This window comes from Canis lupus, chromosome 3 (genome assembly GCF_003254725.2).
Source record: "Canis lupus dingo isolate Sandy chromosome 3, ASM325472v2, whole genome shotgun sequence".
NCBI classification, from domain to species: domain Eukaryota; kingdom Metazoa; phylum Chordata; class Mammalia; order Carnivora; family Canidae; genus Canis; species Canis lupus.
In genome coordinates, this window is record NC_064245.1 from 92091564 (window position 1) to 92100109 (window position 8546).

Sequence of the window (8546 nt, forward strand, 5' to 3'; positions counted from 1 at the left end):
AGGGTTAGGGTTAGGGTTAGGGTTAGGGTTAGGGTTAGGGTTAGGGTTAGGGTTAGGGTTAGGGTTAGGGTTAGGGTTAGGGTTAGGGTTAGGGTTAGGGTTAGGGTTAGGGTTAGGGTTAGGGTTAGGGTTAGGGTTAGGGTTAGGGTTAGGGTTAGGGTTAGGGTTAGGGTTAGGGTTAGGGTTAGGGTTAGGGTTAGGGTTAGGGTTAGGGTTAGGGTTAGGGTTAGGGTTAGGGTTAGGGTTAGGGTTAGGGTTAGGGTTAGGGTTAGGGTTAGGGTTAGGGTTAGGGTTAGGGTTAGGGTTAGGGTTAGGGTTAGGGTTAGGGTTAGGGTTAGGGTTAGGGTTAGGGTTAGGGTTAGGGTTAGGGTTAGGGTTAGGGTTAGGGTTAGGGTTAGGGTTAGGGTTAGGGTTAGGGTTAGGGTTAGGGTTAGGGTTAGGGTTAGGGTTAGGGTTAGGGTTAGGGTTAGGGTTAGGGTTAGGGTTAGGGTTAGGGTTAGGGTTAGGGTTAGGGTTAGGGTTAGGGTTAGGGTTAGGGTTAGGGTTAGGGTTAGGGTTAGGGTTAGGGTTAGGGTTAGGGTTAGGGTTAGGGTTAGGGTTAGGGTTAGGGTTAGGGTTAGGGTTAGGGTTAGGGTTAGGGTTAGGGTTAGGGTTAGGGTTAGGGTTAGGGTTAGGGTTAGGGTTAGGGTTAGGGTTAGGGTTAGGGTTAGGGTTAGGGTTAGGGTTAGGGTTAGGGTTAGGGTTAGGGTTAGGGTTAGGGTTAGGGTTAGGGTTAGGGTTAGGGTTAGGGTTAGGGTTAGGGTTAGGGTTAGGGTTAGGGTTAGGGTTAGGGTTAGGGTTAGGGTTAGGGTTAGGGTTAGGGTTAGGGTTAGGGTTAGGGTTAGGGTTAGGGTTAGGGTTAGGGTTAGGGTTAGGGTTAGGGTTAGGGTTAGGGTTAGGGTTAGGGTTAGGGTTAGGGTTAGGGTTAGGGTTAGGGTTAGGGTTAGGGTTAGGTTAGGGTTAGGGTTAGGGTTAGGGTTAGGGTTAGGGTTAGGGTTAGGGTTAGGGTTAGGGTTAGGGTTAGGGTTAGGGTTAGGGTTAGGGTTAGGGTTAGGGTTAGGGTTAGGGTTAGGGTTAGGGTTAGGGTTAGGGTTAGGGTTAGGGTTAGGGTTAGGGTTAGGGTTAGGGTTAGGGTTAGGGTTAGGGTTAGGGTTAGGGTTAGGGTTAGGGTTAGGGTTAGGGTTAGGGTTAGGGTTAGGGTTAGGGTTAGGTTAGGGTTAGGGTTAGGGTTAGGGTTAGGGTTAGGGTTAGGGTTAGGGTTAGGGTTAGGGTTAGGGTTAGGGTTAGGGTTAGGGTTAGGGTTAGGGTTAGGGTTAGGGTTAGGGTTAGGGTTAGGGTTAGGGTTAGGGTTAGGGTTAGGGTTAGGGTTAGGGTTAGGGTTAGGGTTAGGGTTAGGGTTAGGGTTAGGGTTAGGGTTAGGGTTAGGGTTAGGGTTAGGGTTAGGGTTAGGGTTAGGGTTAGGGTTAGGGTTAGGGTTAGGGTTAGGGTTAGGGTTAGGGTTAGGGTTAGGGTTAGGGTTAGGGTTAGGGTTAGGGTTAGGGTTAGGGTTAGGGTTAGGGTTAGGGTTAGGGTTAGGGTTAGGGTTAGGGTTAGGGTTAGGGTTAGGGTTAGGGTTAGGGTTAGGGTTAGGGTTAGGGTTAGGGTTAGGGTTAGGGTTAGGGTTAGGGTTAGGGTTAGGGTTAGGGTTAGGGTTAGGGTTAGGGTTAGGGTTAGGGTTAGGGTTAGGGTTAGGGTTAGGGTTAGGGTTAGGGTTAGGGTTAGGGTTAGGGTTAGGGTTAGGGTTAGGGTTAGGGTTAGGGTTAGGGTTAGGGTTAGGGTTAGGGTTAGGGTTAGGGTTAGGGTTAGGGTTAGGGTTAGGGTTAGGGTTAGGGTTAGGGTTAGGGTTAGGGTTAGGGTTAGGGTTAGGGTTAGGGTTAGGGTTAGGGTTAGGGTTAGGGTTAGGGTTAGGGTTAGGGTTAGGGTTAGGGTTAGGGTTAGGGTTAGGGTTAGGGTTAGGGTTAGGGTTAGGGTTAGGGTTAGGGTTAGGGTTAGGGTTAGGGTTAGGGTTAGGGTTAGGGTTAGGGTTAGGGTTAGGGTTAGGGTTAGGGTTAGGGTTAGGGTTAGGGTTAGGGTTAGGGTTAGGGTTAGGGTTAGGGTTAGGGTTAGGGTTAGGGTTAGGGTTAGGGTTAGGGTTAGGGTTAGGGTTAGGGTTAGGGTTAGGGTTAGGGTTAGGGTTAGGGTTAGGGTTAGGGTTAGGGTTAGGGTTAGGGTTAGGGTTAGGGTTAGGGTTAGGGTTAGGGTTAGGGTTAGGGTTAGGGTTAGGGTTAGGGTTAGGGTTAGGGTTAGGGTTAGGGTTAGGGTTAGGGTTAGGGTTAGGGTTAGGGTTAGGGTTAGGGTTAGGGTTAGGGTTAGGGTTAGGGTTAGGGTTAGGGTTAGGGTTAGGGTTAGGGTTAGGGTTAGGGTTAGGGTTAGGGTTAGGGTTAGGGTTAGGGTTAGGGTTAGGGTTAGGGTTAGGGTTAGGGTTAGGGTTAGGGTTAGGGTTAGGGTTAGGGTTAGGGTTAGGGTTAGGGTTAGGGTTAGGGTTAGGGTTAGGGTTAGGGTTAGGGTTAGGGTTAGGGTTAGGGTTAGGGTTAGGGTTAGGGTTAGGGTTAGGGTTAGGGTTAGGGTTAGGGTTAGGGTTAGGGTTAGGGTTAGGGTTAGGGTTAGGGTTAGGGTTAGGGTTAGGGTTAGGGTTAGGGTTAGGGTTAGGGTTAGGGTTAGGGTTAGGGTTAGGGTTAGGGTTAGGGTTAGGGTTAGGGTTAGGGTTAGGGTTAGGGTTAGGGTTAGGGTTAGGGTTAGGGTTAGGGTTAGGGTTAGGGTTAGGGTTAGGGTTAGGGTTAGGGTTAGGGTTAGGGTTAGGGTTAGGGTTAGGGTTAGGGTTAGGGTTAGGGTTAGGGTTAGGGTTAGGGTTAGGGTTAGGGTTAGGGTTAGGGTTAGGGTTAGGGTTAGGGTTAGGGTTAGGGTTAGGGTTAGGGTTAGGGTTAGGGTTAGGGTTAGGGTTAGGGTTAGGGTTAGGGTTAGGGTTAGGGTTAGGGTTAGGGTTAGGGTTAGGGTTAGGGTTAGGGTTAGGGTTAGGGTTAGGGTTAGGGTTAGGGTTAGGGTTAGGGTTAGGGTTAGGGTTAGGGTTAGGGTTAGGGTTAGGGTTAGGGTTAGGGTTAGGGTTAGGGTTAGGGTTAGGGTTAGGGTTAGGGTTAGGGTTAGGGTTAGGGTTAGGGTTAGGGTTAGGGTTAGGGTTAGGGTTAGGGTTAGGGTTAGGGTTAGGGTTAGGGTTAGGGTTAGGGTTAGGGTTAGGGTTAGGGTTAGGGTTAGGGTTAGGGTTAGGGTTAGGGTTAGGGTTAGGGTTAGGGTTAGGGTTAGGGTTAGGGTTAGGGTTAGGGTTAGGGTTAGGGTTAGGGTTAGGGTTAGGGTTAGGGTTAGGGTTAGGGTTAGGGTTAGGGTTAGGGTTAGGGTTAGGGTTAGGGTTAGGGTTAGGGTTAGGGTTAGGGTTAGGGTTAGGGTTAGGGTTAGGGTTAGGGTTAGGGTTAGGGTTAGGGTTAGGGTTAGGGTTAGGGTTAGGGTTAGGGTTAGGGTTAGGGTTAGGGTTAGGGTTAGGGTTAGGGTTAGGGTTAGGGTTAGGGTTAGGGTTAGGGTTAGGGTTAGGGTTAGGGTTAGGGTTAGGGTTAGGGTTAGGGTTAGGGTTAGGGTTAGGGTTAGGGTTAGGGTTAGGGTTAGGGTTAGGGTTAGGGTTAGGGTTAGGGTTAGGGTTAGGGTTAGGGTTAGGGTTAGGGTTAGGGTTAGGGTTAGGGTTAGGGTTAGGGTTAGGGTTAGGGTTAGGGTTAGGGTTAGGGTTAGGGTTAGGGTTAGGGTTAGGGTTAGGGTTAGGGTTAGGGTTAGGGTTAGGGTTAGGGTTAGGGTTAGGGTTAGGGTTAGGGTTAGGGTTAGGGTTAGGGTTAGGGTTAGGGTTAGGGTTAGGGTTAGGGTTAGGGTTAGGGTTAGGGTTAGGGTTAGGGTTAGGGTTAGGGTTAGGGTTAGGGTTAGGGTTAGGGTTAGGGTTAGGGTTAGGGTTAGGGTTAGGGTTAGGGTTAGGGTTAGGGTTAGGGTTAGGGTTAGGGTTAGGGTTAGGGTTAGGGTTAGGGTTAGGGTTAGGGTTAGGGTTAGGGTTAGGGTTAGGGTTAGGGTTAGGGTTAGGGTTAGGGTTAGGGTTAGGGTTAGGGTTAGGGTTAGGGTTAGGGTTAGGGTTAGGGTTAGGGTTAGGGTTAGGGTTAGGGTTAGGGTTAGGGTTAGGGTTAGGGTTAGGGTTAGGGTTAGGGTTAGGGTTAGGGTTAGGGTTAGGGTTAGGGTTAGGGTTAGGGTTAGGGTTAGGGTTAGGGTTAGGGTTAGGGTTAGGGTTAGGGTTAGGGTTAGGGTTAGGGTTAGGGTTAGGGTTAGGGTTAGGGTTAGGGTTAGGGTTAGGGTTAGGGTTAGGGTTAGGGTTAGGGTTAGGGTTAGGGTTAGGGTTAGGGTTAGGGTTAGGGTTAGGGTTAGGGTTAGGGTTAGGGTTAGGGTTAGGGTTAGGGTTAGGGTTAGGGTTAGGGTTAGGGTTAGGGTTAGGGTTAGGGTTAGGGTTAGGGTTAGGGTTAGGGTTAGGGTTAGGGTTAGGGTTAGGGTTAGGGTTAGGGTTAGGGTTAGGGTTAGGGTTAGGGTTAGGGTTAGGGTTAGGGTTAGGGTTAGGGTTAGGGTTAGGGTTAGGGTTAGGGTTAGGGTTAGGGTTAGGGTTAGGGTTAGGGTTAGGGTTAGGGTTAGGGTTAGGGTTAGGGTTAGGGTTAGGGTTAGGGTTAGGGTTAGGGTTAGGGTTAGGGTTAGGGTTAGGGTTAGGGTTAGGGTTAGGGTTAGGGTTAGGGTTAGGGTTAGGGTTAGGGTTAGGGTTAGGGTTAGGGTTAGGGTTAGGGTTAGGGTTAGGGTTAGGGTTAGGGTTAGGGTTAGGGTTAGGGTTAGGGTTAGGGTTAGGGTTAGGGTTAGGGTTAGGGTTAGGGTTAGGGTTAGGGTTAGGGTTAGGGTTAGGGTTAGGGTTAGGGTTAGGGTTAGGGTTAGGGTTAGGGTTAGGGTTAGGGTTAGGGTTAGGGTTAGGGTTAGGGTTAGGGTTAGGGTTAGGGTTAGGGTTAGGGTTAGGGTTAGGGTTAGGGTTAGGGTTAGGGTTAGGGTTAGGGTTAGGGTTAGGGTTAGGGTTAGGGTTAGGGTTAGGGTTAGGGTTAGGGTTAGGGTTAGGGTTAGGGTTAGGGTTAGGGTTAGGGTTAGGGTTAGGGTTAGGGTTAGGGTTAGGGTTAGGGTTAGGGTTAGGGTTAGGGTTAGGGTTAGGGTTAGGGTTAGGGTTAGGGTTAGGGTTAGGGTTAGGGTTAGGGTTAGGGTTAGGGTTAGGGTTAGGGTTAGGGTTAGGGTTAGGGTTAGGGTTAGGGTTAGGGTTAGGGTTAGGGTTAGGGTTAGGGTTAGGGTTAGGGTTAGGGTTAGGGTTAGGGTTAGGGTTAGGGTTAGGGTTAGGGTTAGGGTTAGGGTTAGGGTTAGGGTTAGGGTTAGGGTTAGGGTTAGGGTTAGGGTTAGGGTTAGGGTTAGGGTTAGGGTTAGGGTTAGGGTTAGGGTTAGGGTTAGGGTTAGGGTTAGGGTTAGGGTTAGGGTTAGGGTTAGGGTTAGGGTTAGGGTTAGGGTTAGGGTTAGGGTTAGGGTTAGGGTTAGGGTTAGGGTTAGGGTTAGGGTTAGGGTTAGGGTTAGGGTTAGGGTTAGGGTTAGGGTTAGGGTTAGGGTTAGGGTTAGGGTTAGGGTTAGGGTTAGGGTTAGGGTTAGGGTTAGGGTTAGGGTTAGGGTTAGGGTTAGGGTTAGGGTTAGGGTTAGGGTTAGGGTTAGGGTTAGGGTTAGGGTTAGGGTTAGGGTTAGGGTTAGGGTTAGGGTTAGGGTTAGGGTTAGGGTTAGGGTTAGGGTTAGGGTTAGGGTTAGGGTTAGGGTTAGGGTTAGGGTTAGGGTTAGGGTTAGGGTTAGGGTTAGGGTTAGGGTTAGGGTTAGGGTTAGGGTTAGGGTTAGGGTTAGGGTTAGGGTTAGGGTTAGGGTTAGGGTTAGGGTTAGGGTTAGGGTTAGGGTTAGGGTTAGGGTTAGGGTTAGGGTTAGGGTTAGGGTTAGGGTTAGGGGTTAGGGTTAGGGTTAGGGTTAGGGTTAGGGTTAGGGTTAGGGTTAGGGTTAGGGTTAGGGTTAGGGTTAGGGTTAGGGTTAGGGTTAGGGTTAGGGTTAGGGTTAGGGTTAGGGTTAGGGTTAGGGTTAGGGTTAGGGTTAGGGTTAGGGTTAGGGTTAGGGTTAGGGTTAGGGTTAGGGTTAGGGTTAGGGTTAGGGTTAGGGTTAGGGTTAGGGTTAGGGTTAGGGTTAGGGTTAGGGTTAGGGTTAGGGTTAGGGTTAGGGTTAGGGTTAGGGTTAGGGTTAGGGTTAGGGTTAGGGTTAGGGTTAGGGTTAGGGTTAGGGTTAGGGTTAGGGTTAGGGTTAGGGTTAGGGTTAGGGTTAGGGTTAGGGTTAGGGTTAGGGTTAGGGTTAGGGTTAGGGTTAGGGTTAGGGTTAGGGTTAGGGTTAGGGTTAGGGTTAGGGTTAGGGTTAGGGTTAGGGTTAGGGTTAGGGTTAGGGTTAGGGTTAGGGTTAGGGTTAGGGTTAGGGTTAGGGTTAGGGTTAGGGTTAGGGTTAGGGTTAGGGTTAGGGTTAGGGTTAGGGTTAGGGTTAGGGTTAGGGTTAGGGTTAGGGTTAGGGTTAGGGTTAGGGTTAGGGTTAGGGTTAGGGTTAGGGTTAGGGTTAGGGTTAGGGTTAGGGTTAGGGTTAGGGTTAGGGTTAGGGTTAGGGTTAGGGTTAGGGTTAGGGTTAGGGTTAGGGTTAGGGTTAGGGTTAGGGTTAGGGTTAGGGTTAGGGTTAGGGTTAGGGTTAGGGTTAGGGTTAGGGTTAGGGTTAGGGTTAGGGTTAGGGTTAGGGTTAGGGTTAGGGTTAGGGTTAGGGTTAGGGTTAGGGTTAGGGTTAGGGTTAGGGTTAGGGTTAGGGTTAGGGTTAGGGTTAGGGTTAGGGTTAGGGTTAGGGTTAGGGTTAGGGTTAGGGTTAGGGTTAGGGTTAGGGTTAGGGTTAGGGTTAGGGTTAGGGTTAGGGTTAGGGTTAGGGTTAGGGTTAGGGTTAGGGTTAGGGTTAGGGTTAGGGTTAGGGTTAGGGTTAGGGTTAGGGTTAGGGTTAGGGTTAGGGTTAGGGTTAGGGTTAGGGTTAGGGTTAGGGTTAGGGTTAGGGTTAGGGTTAGGGTTAGGGTTAGGGTTAGGGTTAGGGTTAGGGTTAGGGTTAGGGTTAGGGTTAGGGTTAGGGTTAGGGTTAGGGTTAGGGTTAGGGTTAGGGTTAGGGTTAGGGTTAGGGTTAGGGTTAGGGTTAGGGTTAGGGTTAGGGTTAGGGTTAGGGTTAGGGTTAGGGTTAGGGTTAGGGTTAGGGTTAGGGTTAGGGTTAGGGTTAGGGTTAGGGTTAGGGTTAGGGTTAGGGTTAGGGTTAGGGTTAGGGTTAGGGTTAGGGTTAGGGTTAGGGTTAGGGTTAGGGTTAGGGTTAGGGTTAGGGTTAGGGTTAGGGTTAGGGTTAGGGTTAGGGTTAGGGTTAGGGTTAGGGTTAGGGTTAGGGTTAGGGTTAGGGTTAGGGTTAGGGTTAGGGTTAGGGTTAGGGTTAGGGTTAGGGTTAGGGTTAGGGTTAGGGTTAGGGTTAGGGTTAGGGTTAGGGTTAGGGTTAGGGTTAGGGTTAGGGTTAGGGTTAGGGTTAGGGTTAGGGTTAGGGTTAGGGTTAGGGTTAGGGTTAGGGTTAGGGTTAGGGTTAGGGTTAGGGTTAGGGTTAGGGTTAGGGTTAGGGTTAGGGTTAGGGTTAGGGTTAGGGTTAGGGTTAGGGTTAGGGTTAGGGTTAGGGTTAGGGTTAGGGTTAGGGTTAGGGTTAGGGTTAGGGTTAGGGTTAGGGTTAGGGTTAGGGTTAGGGTTAGGGTTAGGGTTAGGGTTAGGGTTAGGGTTAGGGTTAGGGTTAGGGTTAGGGTTAGGGTTAGGGTTAGGGTTAGGGTTAGGGTTAGGGTTAGGGTTAGGGTTAGGGTTAGGGTTAGGGTTAGGGTTAGGGTTAGGGTTAGGGTTAGGGTTAGGGTTAGGGTTAGGGTTAGGGTTAGGGTTAGGGTTAGGGTTAGGGTTAGGGTTAGGGTTAGGGTTAGGGTTAGGGTTAGGGTTAGGGTTAGGGTTAGGGTTAGGGTTAGGGTTAGGGTTAGGGTTAGGGTTAGGGTTAGGGTTAGGGTTAGGGTTAGGGTTAGGGTTAGGGTTAGGGTTAGGGTTAGGGTTAGGGTTAGGGTTAGGGTTAGGGTTAGGGTTAGGGTTAGGGTTAGGGTTAGGGTTAGGGTTAGGGTTAGGGTTAGGGTTAGGGTTAGGGTTAGGGTTAGGGTTAGGGTTAGGGTTAGGGTTAGGGTTAGGGTTAGGGTTAGGGTTAGGGTTAGGGTTAGGGTTAGGGTTAGGGTTAGGGTTAGG